The sequence below is a fragment of the Coenobita brevimanus genome, chromosome 39, assembly GCF_032717465.1.
Source record: "Coenobita brevimanus isolate Jiangsu-jjx chromosome 39, ASM3271746v2, whole genome shotgun sequence".
Taxonomy (NCBI): domain Eukaryota; kingdom Metazoa; phylum Arthropoda; class Malacostraca; order Decapoda; family Coenobitidae; genus Coenobita; species Coenobita brevimanus.
In genome coordinates this window covers 26419859-26436830 of record NC_136992.1, presented here as the reverse complement: position 1 = coordinate 26436830, position 16972 = coordinate 26419859, and the positions used below count along the sequence as shown (strand labels likewise).

Sequence of the window (16972 nt, the reverse complement as noted above, 5' to 3'; positions counted from 1 at the left end):
TTTAGGATGAGGAGTCGACTTAAAAACACTCAGCATAACACTGTCCATGTCGGGGAAGGGTCAGCCACTGTACACCCTTCATCTACAGTCTCTAGGGCTTCCCCGTTGAAGGAAGTCCCTGGCGCAGCCCACCCTCCGCCCAGAGGCCGCACGGGACAATCTCCCCACAGGTGTGGTTCCCAGGAGGAGCTGCCATTTGAGGAGTGGTGGCAAGGCCCGATTGCAGAGGAGGGGATCCACATCCTTCGGATCGTCTCTGGATGATGCCCAGACCTGACGGATGCCACTCGGAGGGGACACCGCAGTAAACCCATGATGGCGCCCCAGTCTAGTGGCAACCGCAGTCCCCAGCCAACCAGGGACGTCCCCCGGAGCCCAAGGCGGGACCTCCCGGGCTCCTCTCATCGACTGCCCTCCGCCCGGGGCACGAGGCATCAGGAACGACTCTTGACCCTGTTTGGCCCCAGCCCCGAGGGCCACTCACCAGGTTGAGGCTCCACCAGGAGGGAGCCTCCCTGCACCCCAGACCAGGAACGCGCCTGGGCTATGATGCTCCCTGCAGTAGTAGGCACGACCGTGGGCTAGCCCTCTACGCCCGGGCGCCACCTTAATTGAGTCCAGGTTTCAGCAGCTCAAGAAACTCTCTAGTATAATCTGTGTTGCACCGGGAAACAGACTGACAGTGCCCGTGTTATATGTTTGAACTCAGAGCAGTGATACAGTGAAAACTGACAGTAAACGTATCTACAGACAGTAATGCTTTGGTATACAGTGCGAGTTACTTACACAGCCCAGAAACTAAGAACGATACACAAGGACTGTGGGGAGAAAGGACCATATGGACTGTATCTCCAACCCCTATGTATTATTGGTGTATATTGCTGACTGAGGGTAATCACATTGTATGTGTGTAGTGTGCTGTAAATACTGCCCCTAATAAGCCTGTCACCGTACCTATGTCCTGCAATGTATACAATAGTATGTATACTAAAAGGAAGACGAATTAAGGCAATATATGTGTCAAGGTAGCCTGCCGAGTTTTTATGCCCTGTTTCTCTGTTAAAGTGTTCTAGTTCCGGTCTCGAAAGAGGACCCCGCTCAGTAGCTAGTGTCTTTAGGTCGAGAAGTCAACCTAAAAACACCTAGCCTGACAGTAACGGCCAAAAATGGGTTACCAACTTACCCGTTATCACTTCCGGTTGTACTTGCATTAAAGCTGTGCCTGCTTCCGTTTCCTGCTTAGTAATGCAGCTTTCTGTGGCGGCCATCTGCTGCACATCTTGCCAAAACTGCTTTTCTGTCTAGCTCCTTAGGCTATGTCGTGCCATACCAGTGGGCTACTGACAAACGCTCCACATCTCGCTGCCAGCTAGGCTACGGTATATACCGACCCAAACACCAGGTACAAACACCATACTGAACAAGATGCCACACAAACACCCAGCCCACACACTCTACCTTTACATTCCATATGGTGCCAAATTCATTCTGGTCGGGAAGCAACACCTGAACACAGAAAAGGGGGCTGCTTGCCCACTCCAGGGCAAAATGCAGAACGATTCTCAGCAACACACCAACTACCATCACCGGCAACAGATGAAGCACATTCCAAAAACACTTCAGTACACAACATAATGCTACAATCAAAATTTCAAGAGTAAAATAACACCAAATTTCCATTCTAAGTCTAGGCAGGACAGCACCTACCCAGTCTTGTAAAGCGAGAGAGGGGAGCCAATAACTTGATCAGCGTTCGTCCCAAGAATACGAAATTCTATAATGAAAACAGAAACAATATTACCGATCAATACATATGCATACTGCAATTCTATCACCCACCGCAAAAATGGTTTTGGAATCCAAACTTTTCGAAGAGCCTTTGCCTTGCAGCGGTCAACACCACCCCTTTCCACGTCCAAAGAAGACATTTTGTTGAAGTCTCGAAAAATCTGATAAAACTACACCTTAGCGGTTAAATACACACTCATAAATGAATACAACGTACGAACTTTACAACGCTGCGAAGAGTGACTCACGCAGATAACTCACCTTTTATAGACCCAGGATGGAAGTGGCACCATTGATATTATGAACACTTCGCCACTACGAGAATTTCGGTATTTTCCTTTCATAATAATCATCTCAGTGCCATTCACACCCTTCTTCACTTATTTATTTTAAGAAAAACTGTTTATTATTATTTTCAGTATATAGAGATTTCTTTATTCTCAGAATAAGACAATAAAAGTCAAATTAATAATATTTTCGAGACCGCCTTTTTTCGGACGTGGAAAATGAAATGGAGATCTGCATTTGTTATTAAAATGCAGTATAGTCTCACGGAGGACAGCCCAACACCCCCAGAAGGAGCCTACGGAGGGGCAAATAGAGTGCGACCTGACCCCGGCGACAGGGACATAAGTCCACCCGGGCGGCGCTCTCCTATGACCCGGAACTTGCCCGCCGCCACCGTAGCAGGAAAAAGAGACTACTTTCCGGGCAAGCCGACCACCAACAACCACGGGGTGGGGCTATTACTCTAGCTCCAGTTAGCACCCCTGAGACGGCCGCTAGCCACTCAACCCACCTACAGGAGACGGCCTGCAGCCGCTCTGGAGGTAATAAGGAGATGGCCTGTAGCCGATCCTGCCTTCGTCAGGAGACGGCCAGAAGCCACTCTGAAGGTGCCCTTAAAGAGATGGCCTGTTGCCGCTCGACCCTCCTACAGGAGACAGCCAGTAGCCGCTCTGGAGGTAATAAGGAGACGGCTGGTAGCCACTCCCACCTGATAAATAAAACCCGGACTTCCCCCAAGTAACAGCATTTGGTTTCCCTGCCCTAGGACTCCCGATCATAGTGCTATTCACTTTACCTGATCTTGTCTAATGAGTATCCTGTGTGATACTAAAACCCACAATCTAGACCTAAGGTTTATAATTGTTCAGAATAATTACTCTTGTGACATTTGGGGGAGGCGGTGGCTGAATCGGTAGAGAGGCGGCTTGCAGTCCTAATGGACCCAAGATCGAATCCCGGCTGGGGCAGGGAACAGTTTAAGGATTTGAATTTCCTAAAAAGCAGACTTTCCTGATCTACCAGATGACCTGCCGCCATGTCGTAAAAGTACCCCCGCTAATACCAGTACACCAGTCCTGTATGAGACAGCCCTAGCATGTATTCAATATGGACGGTGGGTGTTAGCGCCGAAGTGGTGACATGTGGAGGTGTAGGAGGACTACTGGGCCTTGGGATAGGCCACTGCCCCCAAGAAATAGGCCCTGAGCCTTTGCCCGGAGTCGGACACGTAAAAAAAAAAAATCTACCCGTTCCTCTTGTAGAATTTTGCAATACATGTGTAAGGTTGTTGCCTTGAGTTTTTGTGTTCTGCCTCTCTCTTATTTGTCTAAGCTCCGGTCTAGAAAGGGAACCCAGCTACACATTAGGCGTTAGAGGGATGGGAAGCCAACCCTAAAACACCTAGCATTACAGTTATTAACCAATGCGTCACATTAATACAATATAATTGAAATGACAACATCCAGCAGCAGCACGACACCCCCAGGAGGCGAAACGAAGGGTTAGTCGGAGCGAGCAGGGTGTCCGTGCTATATGGGTGCAAGTCCCTAGTAGCTGCATGCCCCTACTCCCTGGAACCGGCCCGACCCGAACACCTCAGCCCAGGCTCATTACCCTCTCGCCAGCCTGGCCTGCGTCACGATCGGGGTGGAGCTAAACCTTACGCTCCATACAGCGTCCCAGAGATGGCCTCCAGTCGCTCACACCAGGAGACGGCGTCCAGCTGCTCCCCCCTTGAGATGGCCTCCAGCCGCTCACACCAGGAGACGGCCTCCAGCCGCTCACACCAGGAGACGGCCCCCAGCCGCTCTCCCCTAGAGATGGCCGGCCTCCAGCTGCTCCCCCCTAGAAACGGCCTCCAGCCGCTCACACCAGGAGACGGCCTCCAGCCGCTCTCCCCTAGAGATGGCCGGCCTCCAGCTGCTCCCCCCTAGAAACGGCCTCCAGCCGCTCCACCTGGACCACACACTCCACCTGCAGGGCCTGTGTTGGCCTCCAGCCACACACAGGGGAAGAAGGGTACATCCCCTTTCCACCTGCAGGACACGGAGGGCACGACACCAGCGATGGCCTCCTGCGCGCCTGCAGATGGGAGACGGCCTCCAGCCGCTCCGCGCCCACATGTCACCCTTCATACGGGACTCAGGCGATGGCCTCCAGCCATGCCCGTAGGCAGGCGACAGCCTCCAGCCACGCCCCATCTGCAGTTCTGTCAGGAAGTCGGGCCCCGGTAAAGGCCTCCTGCCACGCTGACAGGGTTGGGATGGCCTCCAGCCGCCCTCCTCCTGTTGCCCAAGGGACCTCGGCGACAGCCTGCTGCCATGCCAGGGAGGGTAGCTGCCAAAGCCCCTCATCCCCTGTGACTTCACAACATCTCTTCCCCTACAGCTGTAGCAGAGTCGAGTGTGGTAGCCCCCAGACGGAGAGTGACCCGACCGTGGGTTGGTGGCGAGGCCCTGTATTATCCCCAAGGCTGTTCTCCCTGCAATCGGTGCCTGAAGACGACCTGCCCCTGACGGACCCCTCCCCAGGACAACGCCGCAGCCCTGTCCTGATGGCGGGATACCAGGAAGGGGACCACAGTCTCCGGGATCCCGACGGCGCCCCCAGCACCCTGGGGCGAGGCCTCCCCAGTTCCCACTTCAAACGACGACGCTTTCCCGTCAGGCGTATACGGGAACACCTGGAGAAGCTGCTTGGCCCGCGTCCTGTGGGCTAGACCTCTGTCCACCGCCCCCAACACGAGGGACCCCCCACAACCGCCAACCCGAAGGAGACGACCCTCACCCTTGCCCAGGACTAAGTGACTCAGGTGTGTGTATGTGAATAAGTGACTTATAATGCCGTACATTGCCAAGTGGAAAGACGTGAGAACTCCCATTCAGTGCAATAGTGACAAGCCATCTGTGATCTCTCTCTTACCCCCCCCCCTTGTGACTGTGCCAACCTATTGTGCAACTTAGCTCTCCCCCCACCCGCCCCAGTGACCAGACTCACACCCAGTAAGACTCTTAGAACGAGTATTTAACAGTGAATCAAAGAACTCCCACAGAACCGGGAGCCACCAAAGCGAGAGACTGTGTGCGGGGGAATATTACCCCCCCCCAGCATACGGCACTGAGACAGTACTATCCCTACACGCACTCACCCTGATATAATAATAACGATTGTGTCTCTCGTATCCTGCGCGATACGCTCAAACTGATCAGCAGTCCAAGGATTGATGTAACATAAATATTGTGAGATTGTCTGCCGTTCCTGTACTTGAATACACGTGTAGGTTGTTGCCCGGAGTTTTTATGCCCTGTTCCTCTTATGTTTGTGTTCTAGCCCCGATCTAGAAAAGGACCCAACTACACGCCAGGTGTTTCTAGGACGGTAAGCCGACCTAAAAACACCCAGCATAACAATAATCTAGCCATACTTTAAAGGAATGATTAATGAAGAATTATGGCACTGTAGGAATAGATGGCAAATAAAGGCCGGAAGAAACATTGAAATATCAAGAAGTGAGGTAGAACCACTGACCTTTATGGTGTGGAGAGGCTTTCTCATGGGTGGCACCACGTAATTTATGTAGCCGCCACCAGGGCGGCGCTGGTGTACCGGCATCCATATTACACCACGCCTGATATCCGCCGCGTTTTTTGTACTGAGCTGCTCTGTGGGTTTTTGAAAGCAGTTGATGATTCCGGAAAATATAGTGCCATGGTCCACTGTGCAGCTTACGGATACAAAAATGGGCACAGGAATTCATCGAAGAGAGATAGCGTTACATTTCACAAGTAAGAAATATATCTTGTTGCTAATTCTGTAACATTACTGCCCCCCAGGGTGGGTCGGGAAGATTCTTCCCCAGTATCCCTGCATGAATGAGGACACTGAAAGAGGTCCATTTATCTCTAGTCTTTCTCTCCATGTCCTCTTCTCTTCTGTTCACACTCTCTTGTATATTTCCATGTTCCTTTCGGCCGTTATCAATCTGGACATTCGGTTTCATGACATGGATAGTTTAAAGATTTCCCACATCATTTCAACACCATTACTTCGACGTAAAATAGCTTCAACATCACTATCATTTCAACGTTCATATCACATTATCTTTTCTCTTTCTGGCATTACCTTTCTCTGCCTCAGTTCTGCACTGCAGCAACCTATGGCGTTGTTTTGTACTCATTGGCTAAATGTATGCGATATAATTCGTTGAACTAGGCAGAAGAAAAAAAATCATAATTCATATATGTTTTTGTCTTATAAGCGACGAGTGTATCATTATTAATAACCACTGCATAGTGGAAATAGTGTTCCAATATGGCGGCCAACGTCATACGCTCGCGGCCGAGATAGCCTGTGCATACTATCGAGGCTGTTCAGCTTCAGCAGCTGCTTGTTTAGAACAGGAAGAAGGAGAAGAAAGCTAGGCATGTTAAATCGTGAGATAGACATCGTTTGAACACTGGGAATTGAAGATAAGAGCCCCATTGTAACAGCGTGGAAACACCACCAAGAGCCAACCATTTTTCAGTACGACAAGGTATTAAGGTAGTTTCAAGTAGTAAAGGTGTAGTTTTGTAAGTTGTGTTGGGTGAACCGCATTATCGCTTGCAGTGAGAAAGGGCATTGTAACTTTAAATCCATTCAAGAACTTGTGTCATGCATATTCGTTTTGTTCATAACCATATAATAGTACGTTTCGCCTCAATCAGTATTTCACTTGGCGATAAATCTGTGGCTGCCCGTTGTTTTATAATGTGATTCTGCTACCTTCACTTCCAACAAGTTTTTTTATTATGTTGTTCTCTCCCTCCCTTCCCTCGAAATGGTGAACTAGAAACCATTTTAGGCATCAGCTGACCTTGCCCTCTTAATCTAACCAAGACCTCAAGTAATGGCCCAAACCAAAACAAATTTCAACCTTGCCTGAAGTTTTTTATTTTGTATTTATTTTTTTGGGGGAAGCCAGTCAAATTGTCAAAAGCATTTCTGCTTGTGTTGTGTGTACACTGTATAGCAATGCCTTACCAGTTATTAGTGACATGTTTCAAGGTTCCATTCTGGGCCCCCACTGTTCCTCATTTTCATTTAGGTGCTAATTACAAACTAAATACATGATCTTTGAAGACAGTCTAAAACTGCATTCAGTGCCCTGCCAATTCTTGTAATAAAGATCCTGTATTCTCCAGTCAAATGTGAACACTATTACCTCCACAGCATGCTCCTGGGGGTAAAGTTTGCCCCTGCCAAGTGTGTTCATCTTAGATTCAGATGGAGTGTGACTGTTCATATTGATGGTCAGTATTGCTTTAATGGCAGACAAATAAATCAAGCAAACTCTCACAGAGGTCTGGGTGTTGTGATAGATAACATCAGAGAGGTTAACAGAGAATAAGGCACTGTAGCAAACCTGTTGATATCTACTGTACTGTCTGTCACTCTTCCTAGTTTATGACATCTGTTTTAATATCAGACATTCTGATTCTATATTTTGCATCTCCAGTTTGGTATACTGGTTGGTAGTCTTCAGGGAGACATGGGACCATCATATTTTTCAGCTTTATTTTATTTATTTATTTTTTTCAAAGAATACTCCCCCAGTATCCCTGCTTGTCGTAAAAGACGACTAAAAGGGTTGTCGGAGGGTTAGTGCCTTTCCCCGGAAAACAACTAACTAAAAAGACAAACAAAAAGCCTCGGACAAGGACTGACCAAACGATGACGACCCAGGACCGGACAAAGGACTTGGTAATGGCAACTTGGAATGTAAGAGGAGCGAATGATGAGGTGAAAGAGAGAGAGATTGTCCAGGTGCTTGAGGGTGCAAAAGTGGATGTATGTGGAATAACTGAAACAAAATGGAGAGGAGAAAGTGTGAGAGAATGGGAGTATGGATGGGGTATATGTGCAGGAGTAGGTGAGAATGAGAGGGCAAAGGAAGGAGTATGTATAGTTGTGAGTAAAAGATGGAAGAAGAGCATAAGACAGTATGGATCACTTGGGTCAAGGATTGTGTGGGTAAGGTTGAAAGTTGGAATACAAATGTGGGCAATTGTGTGTGTGTATGCGCCAACACAAGTTCGTGCTAGCAGAGTGAGAGAAGAGTTCTGGACAAATGTGGAAGCGTGCATGGAAAAGTTTGGAAGGAATGAGAGAGTGTTTTTGATCGGTGATATGAATGGTAAAGTAGGGAATGTGAAGGTGGATGGAATAGTTGGTGAGTGGGATGTGCCTGATGAGATAGATGAGAATGGGAGTGCGTTAGTGGACATTTGTGCTGGGAGGGGGTTGGTGATAGCCAATACCCTCTTCAGGCATAAAATGATCCACAGGTATACATGGCGAGTGATGAGAAGGGTGGGTGGTGAACTGAATGAAAGGAAGACAATGATTGATTATGTGTGTGTGGATGAAAGGATGCGAAGATGTGTAATGGATGCAAGAACTTATTGAGGTTGGGGGAGTGGACTTTCTGACCACTACTTGATGGTGGCCAGAATTAGGATCCAAGTAAGATGGAGAAATAGAAGAAGGGAAAGACGAGAGGGAGGAGTAGTTGCAAGGAGAGTGGAAAGGTTACAAGAGGATGAGAAAAAGGCAGAGTATAAGAGAGAAGTGGAGGAACGATTGGGCAAATATGAATTGGAGCAGATGGGGGACGTGGAAGCTGTGTGCAGGATATTTACAGAAAAAATATGTGCAGCATGTGATGTGGTGTCTGGGAGGAAGAGAAGACGGAGGGGGGTGCAAGGAACAGCGTGGTGGACTGAAGAGGTGAGACAGGCTGTGGCACAAAAGAAGAAAGTATACAATGAATGGATGAGAAATAGGGGCGTGGAAGAAGTTGAGAGGTGGAAGAGAGAGTTATATGTAGAAAGAAAGAGAGAGGTGAAAAGATTAGTAAGAGAGAGTAAGAAGAGATTGGATGAGGAATTGGGAAGGAATTTGAGTGTAAAGTGGAGGGACTGTAAGAAAATGTTCTGGAAAGAGGTGAATTGAGTAAGAAAGGGTGGAAGTGAGGATAGCAGGGGGGTGAAAGATAAAAATGGTAGATTACTAGTGGAGAAGGGAGAAAAAGTTAGCAGATGGAGAGAACACTTTAAGGAATTGTTGAACATAGAGGATGGAAGTAATGCGAGTATAAGTGGCTGGGAGAAGGAGGGAGGTGAGAAGACAGGAAGAAATCAGTAGGATAGAAGTTGTGGAAGCAATGAAGAAAGTTAAATTGGGGAAAGCCCCAGGAATTGATGGAGTGTGTGATGAAATTCTGAAGCATGGGGGAGAGATAGTAGTAGAATGGATGTGGAAGATGTGCAGATTGGCCTGGGGGGAAGGTAGAGTCCTGGAGGATTGGAAGTCAGGTATAATTATTCCCTTGTACAAAGGAAAAGGGGAAAAAGAAGTGTGTAGTAATCATAGGGGCATCTGTCTTCTTAGTATAATAGGAAAAGTGTATGGTAGGATACTTACTGACAGAGTTAGAGAAAGAACAGAGGAATTAGTTGGAGAAGAACAGGGAGGCTGTAGGAAGGGAAGATGTTGTGTAGATCAGATATTCATTCTTAGATCTTTAGTGGAAAAGTTTCTAGAGAAGGGAAAGAAGTTGTATGCGGCTTTCATGGATTTGGAGAAAGCATATGACCGGGTGGATAGACAAGGATTGTGGAAAGTATTAAGAATATATGGAATAGATGTGAAGTTGATGAATGCTGTGAAGAGTATGTATGATGGTGCTAAGGCTGCAGTGCGTGTGGATGGTGAACTAAGTGAATTTTTCTCTTTGAAGGTTGGGTTGAAACAGGGATGTGTCATGTCTCCATGGTTGTTCAATCTGTACATGGATGGGGTAATAAAAGAGGTACAAGGTAGGGTAGTGGATGTTGGAGTGGCCCTGGTGAGAGAGGATAGTATATGGAAACTCCCTGTACTGTTGTTTGCAGATGATACTGTGATGTTGAGTGAAGACGAAGGGGAGCTGCAAGGCTTGGTGGATGAGTTTGGGATAGTGTGTAAGAAACGGAATCTAAAGGTGAATGTACGGAAGAATAAAGTGATGGTCTTTGAGAAAGGTGAAGTCAGTGAATGTACAGCGAGATTGGATGGTAAGGAATTGGAAAATGTGAGTACGTTTAAGTACTTGGGTAGTGTGTTGAGTAAGGATGGAGGATTGAAGGACAAAGTGCTTGAAAGGGTACAGCAGGGAAGGAAGGTTGCTGGTTCTTTGAAAGCAGTGATAAGAAACAGGGAAGTGAAAAAGTTACTACATGACAGTATTGTGATACCAACTCTAACGTATGGAAGTGAAGCTTAGACGTTGTTGGAAGGACACAAGTCAAGAGTGAGAGCAGTGGAAATGAGTTATTTAAGAGGAGCCTGTGGAGTCACATGGAGAGACAGGCTGACGAATGAGGATATAAAGGAGCGTTGTGGTGTGGATGTGGATGTGATAGGAAGCGTTATGAGGAACACACTGAGGTGGTTTGGCCGTGTGGAGAGGATGGAGGGTGAAAGACTGACGAAGAGAGTGTATGTGAGCGAGGTGGAGGGGGGAAGAGGGAGGGGGAGGCCGAAGATGAGATGGAGGGATGGGGTGGAGAGGTATATGGGAGAGGGGGTGTGTGAGTTGGGAGCAGGGCAATGAAATGGTGGGGGACAGGGCGATGTGGAGGCGATTTGTTTGTGGCCACCCCAAACGGGATTGAGGCGTCTGGCAATAGATAGATAGATAGAAAGATTTTTCTAGTATATTTGGAATGTATTTTCAAGTTTCGATGTTTTTCTTTCTATTCATAGCCCGACGCCCTAATCCCGCAAAGGGTGGCCGCAGACAAAACGCCTCCACGTCGCTTTGTCACCCACCATTTGACTACCCTCCCCCCAACTCACCCCCCCCCCTCATATACCTCTCAGCTCCATCCCTCCACCTCATCCTCGGTCTACCCCTCCCTCTCCCTCCCTCCACCTCACCTACATACACCCTTTTAGTCAGTCTTTCATTCTCCATTCTTTTCACATGTCCAAACCACCTCAGTGTATTTCTCCTACTTTTCTCAACCACATCCACATCCACCCCACAATGTTCCTTCACTTCTTCATTCGTCAACCTGTCCCTCCACGTCACTCCACATGCTCCTCTCAAGTAACTCATTTCCACTGCTCTCACTCTTGACTTGTTCCCCTCTTGTAAGGTCCACGCCTTGCTTCCACACGTCAGGGTAGGGATCACAATACTACAGTATCATGCAGTGACTTCTTAACTTCCATACTCACCTCCCTATTTCTCATCACTGCTTTCAATGTACCAACAACCTTCCTTCCCTGCTGTACCCTTTCACGCACTTCATCTCCCAAAGTTCCATCCTTACTCATCACACTACCCAAGTACTTGAATGCACTCACATTCTCCATATCCTCACCATCCAACCTTACTGCACACTCTGTGACTTCATTCCTCTCAAACACCATAACTTTACTTTTGTTTATATTAACTTTCAGCTTCCTCCTCCTACACACTGTCCCAAATTCATTCACCAAACCTTGCAACTCCCATTCATCTTCACTCAACAATACTGTATCATCAGCAAACAGCAACACCGGAATCTTCCAAATCTCACCCTCATTCATTAGAGCCACCCCCACATCCACTGCCCTACCTTGCACCTCCTTTACAACCCCATCCATGTATATATTAAACAGCCATGGAGACATCACACAACCCTGTTTCAGTCCCACATTGAGATCAAAGAACTCACTCAGCTCACCATCCACTCGCACCGTAGCCCTAGCTTCCTCGTACATACTCTTCACAGCACTCAACAATTTCCCCTCCACTCCATATATTCTTAATACCTTCCACATACCTTGCCTATCTATTCTGTCACAAGCTTTCTCCAAGTCCATGAAGGCAGCATACACTTTCCTTCCTTTCTCTAGATACTTCTCCACTAAACATCTTAGAACATACATCTGATCTACACACCCTTTTCCCTTCCTAAATCCCCCTTGCTCTTCTCCAACTAGCTCCTCTGTCATATGCCTAACTCTGTCAATGAGTATTCTACCATATATTTTACCAGTCACACTAAGAAGACAAATACCCCTATGGTTACCACATACTTCTCTCTCTCCTTTTCCTTTGTATAAAGGAACAATTATACCTAATTTCCAGTCCTCTGGAACCCTTCCCTGTTCCCAAGCCAATCTATACAACTTCCATATCCACTCCACAACAGTTTCACCCCCATACGTAAGCATTTCACCACACACTCCATCAAATCCTGGGGCCTTTCCCAACTTAATCTTCTCCATCGCTTCCACTACTTCCGCCCTACTGATCTCTTCCTCCCTCCTCTCATCTCTTCTTCTCCCAGCCATTCCCCAACCACTTATGCTCGCACTGCTCTCACTCTCTACATTCAACAAATCCTGAAAGTGCTCCTTCCATATCCTCAATTTCTCTCTCTTCTCCACCAACAATCTATTATTCCTATCTTTCACTCCCCTACTATTTCCCCTTTCACACTGCCTTACTTTCTCTACCTTCTTCCAAAACAATTTCTTACTCTCCCTCCATTTCACACTCAGATTCCTCCCCAACTCTTCATCCACTTTCTTCTTACTCTCCTTCACCAGTCTCTTAACCCGCCCCGTCCCGGAGACGTGAATTCACGTCCTCACATGATGTGCACTCATATCCCGGAGACATAAATTAACGCGGCAACATTGCAAGGACATTGCAAGGTCCCTAATTTGCACAATTTTCAATTTTTGCGAGTGATTTTTGGCATGTATACACGGGACACCTTCCTCTACAAGATTCCAGGCAGGGACAATGCCTTACCCAGCATTACCTCCTCCCCCCCCCCCTGCATGACCTTTTCTCAGCAATTCACCTGTTATCAGTGACCTGGCCAGTAAAGCCATGTCATGCCACGGTACGAAATTCAGGGCCAGAGTGATTCCCCAATCGATGACAATGTGGAGGACAAACATTAGAGGAATAAACAGTCAGAAATGATGATCAGGTAATGTGGCAAAAAAAGGTCAGGAATGGTGATGAGTTAGTGAGTGAAACAATGCTTATAATGCCTGTATTACCTTTGAAAACCAATATACTCTCGTACTACATATAAATTCGTACCAAATAAATAAATAAATACCGTTTATGAGTGGTGTAGAATAGTTATCCTCCCATAGAACTCGTTTTCTTTGCAGCCAGCCTGATAGATAACCCTGTAAGGTAAGGAGGTGCTCCTACCTGGATCGAGTATTTCAAACCTCAGGTGAGCGATTTCTCTATGAATTTTCGATGTTTCTCACCAAAAGTGGATGTTTAAGCCAAAAAAAAAAAGGTCCAAAAATGTCGGGACTGAGGCGTACCACTGCCCAGAAAACGTTGGGATGGGGCGGGTTAACCTCCCTTCTCCTGCTCACATATACCTTTCTCTTCTCTCTCTCATCTTCTAATTTCTTTTAAAGTGGTGAATAGCATTTAAAAAGCATTCATTATTTACAGTCCCCAGCAGCGCCGAAGACAGACACACGCCACATTATGAACTGAAGATAGGCAGACGCCATCTTAGAATGCCATTTTGGGCAAAAATTTACTCTATCAGTGCTAATATATCCAACCCTAACCTAAATTTTGGTAACAACCCATCCTAATTTGTTCAAACCTAACCTTATGTAATCTAATTTATCTTAACGTGACCTAACCTGTTTTATGCTAACCTAACCTGTCTCGTATAATAATCGTACTGTAATTTCCTTATTTCTTGATGGAGCCTCCTCATACTCAAAAGCATACTTCATAATTTTCACCTTTACAGAGTCTCTGAATCAGTTAAAAGGTAGCTAAAAATTTTTGTTAATACCGGGTATGTAAAAGGTAGTCCCATATCTCCTCTGTCTACCCACTAGGTTTCTGGTTGATTTCAAACTCCTCAGTGCGGTGTTGTCGGACAAAACTAATTGATGGTCTTTCCCAGCTCTTTTGCTGATAGAACTTATTTTCTGTTAAGAGACAACAGTTGAGCAGTGATCTGATTTTCTGCCATAAAAATATTCACTTTTTGTCCCTTATGTAACCTTCTGATCTGTGTATCATGTCACCACATCTGGGTTCACATGGTCATCAGTTTAAGAATATCATTCATCATTCTTAAACTGAAGTTTGAAGGCACTTCTTTTCATGTCATGTTATTCCTGCCTGGAATTCTCTTCCCATGGAAATTATTGAGGCATTTACTGTTGCTCAGTTCAAGGCCTAAACTCCTCCCTGCCCTCCATCATAGTCTTTTTTCCCTTAATGCATCTGCACAGTCTGCTTGTTGTTTCTTATTATCATCATGTTTTTAATGCTGTTATATGAGAATCCTATGACAGTTCTAGCTAGCTATAACCTTCTTTGGCACACTCTCAGCTGGTCGTTCTGTTATAACTCTTGTACGCTGTCATTGTGGCTGGAATGCCATTTCTATTGGGCTGTTTTCTTGCCTGTTGCCTCCTGAGCTCCTGGGTGCAGCAGTCCAACCACACACGTAATGGGAGAGGGCCCATTAGTTTCAGAGGCCATGATGAAAGTGAGTAGCCAGCATTTTGCAACTCAGTCAATGACTGGCTGGAATAAGTCATGGGACTCATGTCTTGGCCGCCAGCTGGCTAAATGCTGTATAAAAATGCTATAACTCCATCATTGTTGATTTCTGGTGCAAGTTTTGTGGAAGGAAAAATGTTTGGACAACTGAGATCTAATTACAGTAAAACCTTGATATAATGGACATCAATACTGTACTGTAGACTGGAATTTGCCTTTATCGGAATCGAGGAGCTACGGGACAAAATTCTTATGCTATATATTGAAGAAAGTGTGATAAAGGCAGAAGCAGTCTGGACTGCCTGACCACTTCAGGTATGTTCACCACAGTAAGGTAAATGAAAGACATGTTTATCAGTGTACAGTACTGTACAGCATTATTATATATATTATACCATTTGATTATTGTAGTGAATATATGATACAGTACAGTGTTGCAATGGTAGTGAAAACGGTTTAAAAATTGTTGGTGCGATCCGAACTAATGTCTTCTATATTGGAAAAAGTCCAGGTTAGCAGGGAGAAGTTCAGATGTCGCTTTTATCGGAATTTCACTTTTCTCAGAATGGCTTTGGCCCCATTTAGTCAGTTATAGTGATGTTTTACTGCATAGAACACCCCCCAAACAGCCACATCATGGATGGCCTGAATTGAGAATAATACCCAAATTTTGACTTGTTCAGCTCTAGTGAAAAAAAAAAAAAAAATTGGCATTCCTATCTATCTATCTCTTGCCAGGTGCCTTAATACCATAAGGGGTGGCCACAAACAGATTACCTCAATGTCCCCCCATCCCCCGCCATTTCACTGCCCTCCGTCCAGCTCACACCTCTCTCTCTCTCATATACAGTACTTCTCCATTCCATCCCTCCATCTCATCCTCGGCCTCCTCCTCCCTCTTTCCCCCTCCACCTCACTCACACTCTCGTCATTAGTCTCTTGTTCTCCATCCTCTCCACATGTCCAAACCATCTGAAGGTACTTCTCGTAATGCTTTCTATCACATGCACATCCACACCACAATGCTCCTTCATTTCCTCATTTGTCAGTATGTCTCTCCATGTAACTCCTTATTCTCCTGTCAGATACCTCATTTCCACTGCTCTCACTCATGACTTGGGTTGGTATCACAATACTATCATGCAGTGATTTTTTTACTTACATGCTCACTTCCATATTTTTTATCACTGCTTTCAGAGAACCAGCAACCTTTCTTCCCTGTTGTACCATCTCAAGCACTTCATCCTCCAAACTTCCATCCTTACTCATCACGCTACTCAAGTACATAAATGTGCTAAAAGAGGTTATTGTTGTTGATTATCCCAGTCTGTCTGGCTAAGCAAACCAATCAACTGCAGGTGAACAACCACCCCTACGGGACTCTTCTGTGTAGTGAACCAATGTTCCATTTCAGTCAGCAGCACCCCAGGACAGCAAGGTGTGGGGGAAAGTGTGGAAGTTTGGTTCCTGGATAGATGCTGCTGCATTTACATCACTCAGTTAGGAGGGGCACCAGAACAGGCTCCACATCACCTTGTTATCTGGTTATGTGGTTACCACCTAGATTGTAAATGGTTTCATGGGTTACAGGAAACCATTAGGCTTGTCACCCAGTGTAGAGCCACCTGAAGTAGAAAGAAGAGTAATGAAAAGTGACAGAAAAATAAGGGAAAATTGGAATAGAGGATGGCAGACACAGAGATAGAATGATAAATGTGGAAAAAGACGTAGGCAGCACAACATCAAATGAGTGGATGATGGTCACTACCACCTAAAAGGGGTAAACCAGGGAAATATCTGAGGTATTGTACCTGTTAGTCAATTTGCAGTTATTCAGCAGAGGAAAATCTTTATGGCACTCCATAGAGGGTTAAGCACATTAGTTAACCCATTTAAAAGAGGTGTCACAAATATTTCTTTCAGAATAACACTGGACAGTTTAGTTTGGGTGAACCTCTTCATTATGAGGGCATTTTTTTTTTTTCTTCACCATCATGGATCCTTTTAATCACCTTGGAGAGTATATTTAACTGTTACTGTGGTTTCCAACTGCCATGCCTCTTTTTTTTTTTAGTACGGTATTTCATTATTATTGGTTAAATGGAGGGGGGCGGGGTCTTCTCTGTGACTTATCTGTTGCAAGTACTTTGTTTAGCTTGTACAGAATAAGTAGTTGGGGTTTCATGGAGCAACTATTTCAACTATTGCATTGTATTGATGGTAAAATTAAGGTAAGTTATGTAGGGTTGGTTTAGGTTAATTGTTACATTTCAGCACAGTACATGGGTCCCCTGAGAAGTTTTATAT

The 16972-nt window shown here is 45.9% G+C and overlaps 1 protein-coding gene across 1 annotated transcript in view; it reads left to right on the top strand.

Annotated features, from left to right (window-relative positions):
* The first annotated feature begins 6515 nt into the window (after positions 1 to 6515).
* Positions 6516 to 16972, top strand: part of LOC145396758 (ribonuclease P protein subunit p40-like) — a 61187-nt gene continuing 50730 nt past the window's right edge. Inside the window, exon 1 of the mRNA XM_080270043.1 lies at positions 6516 to 6610. The gene's annotated coding sequence lies outside the window, so the exon portion shown is untranslated. The remainder of the gene's footprint in view (positions 6611 to 16972) is intronic.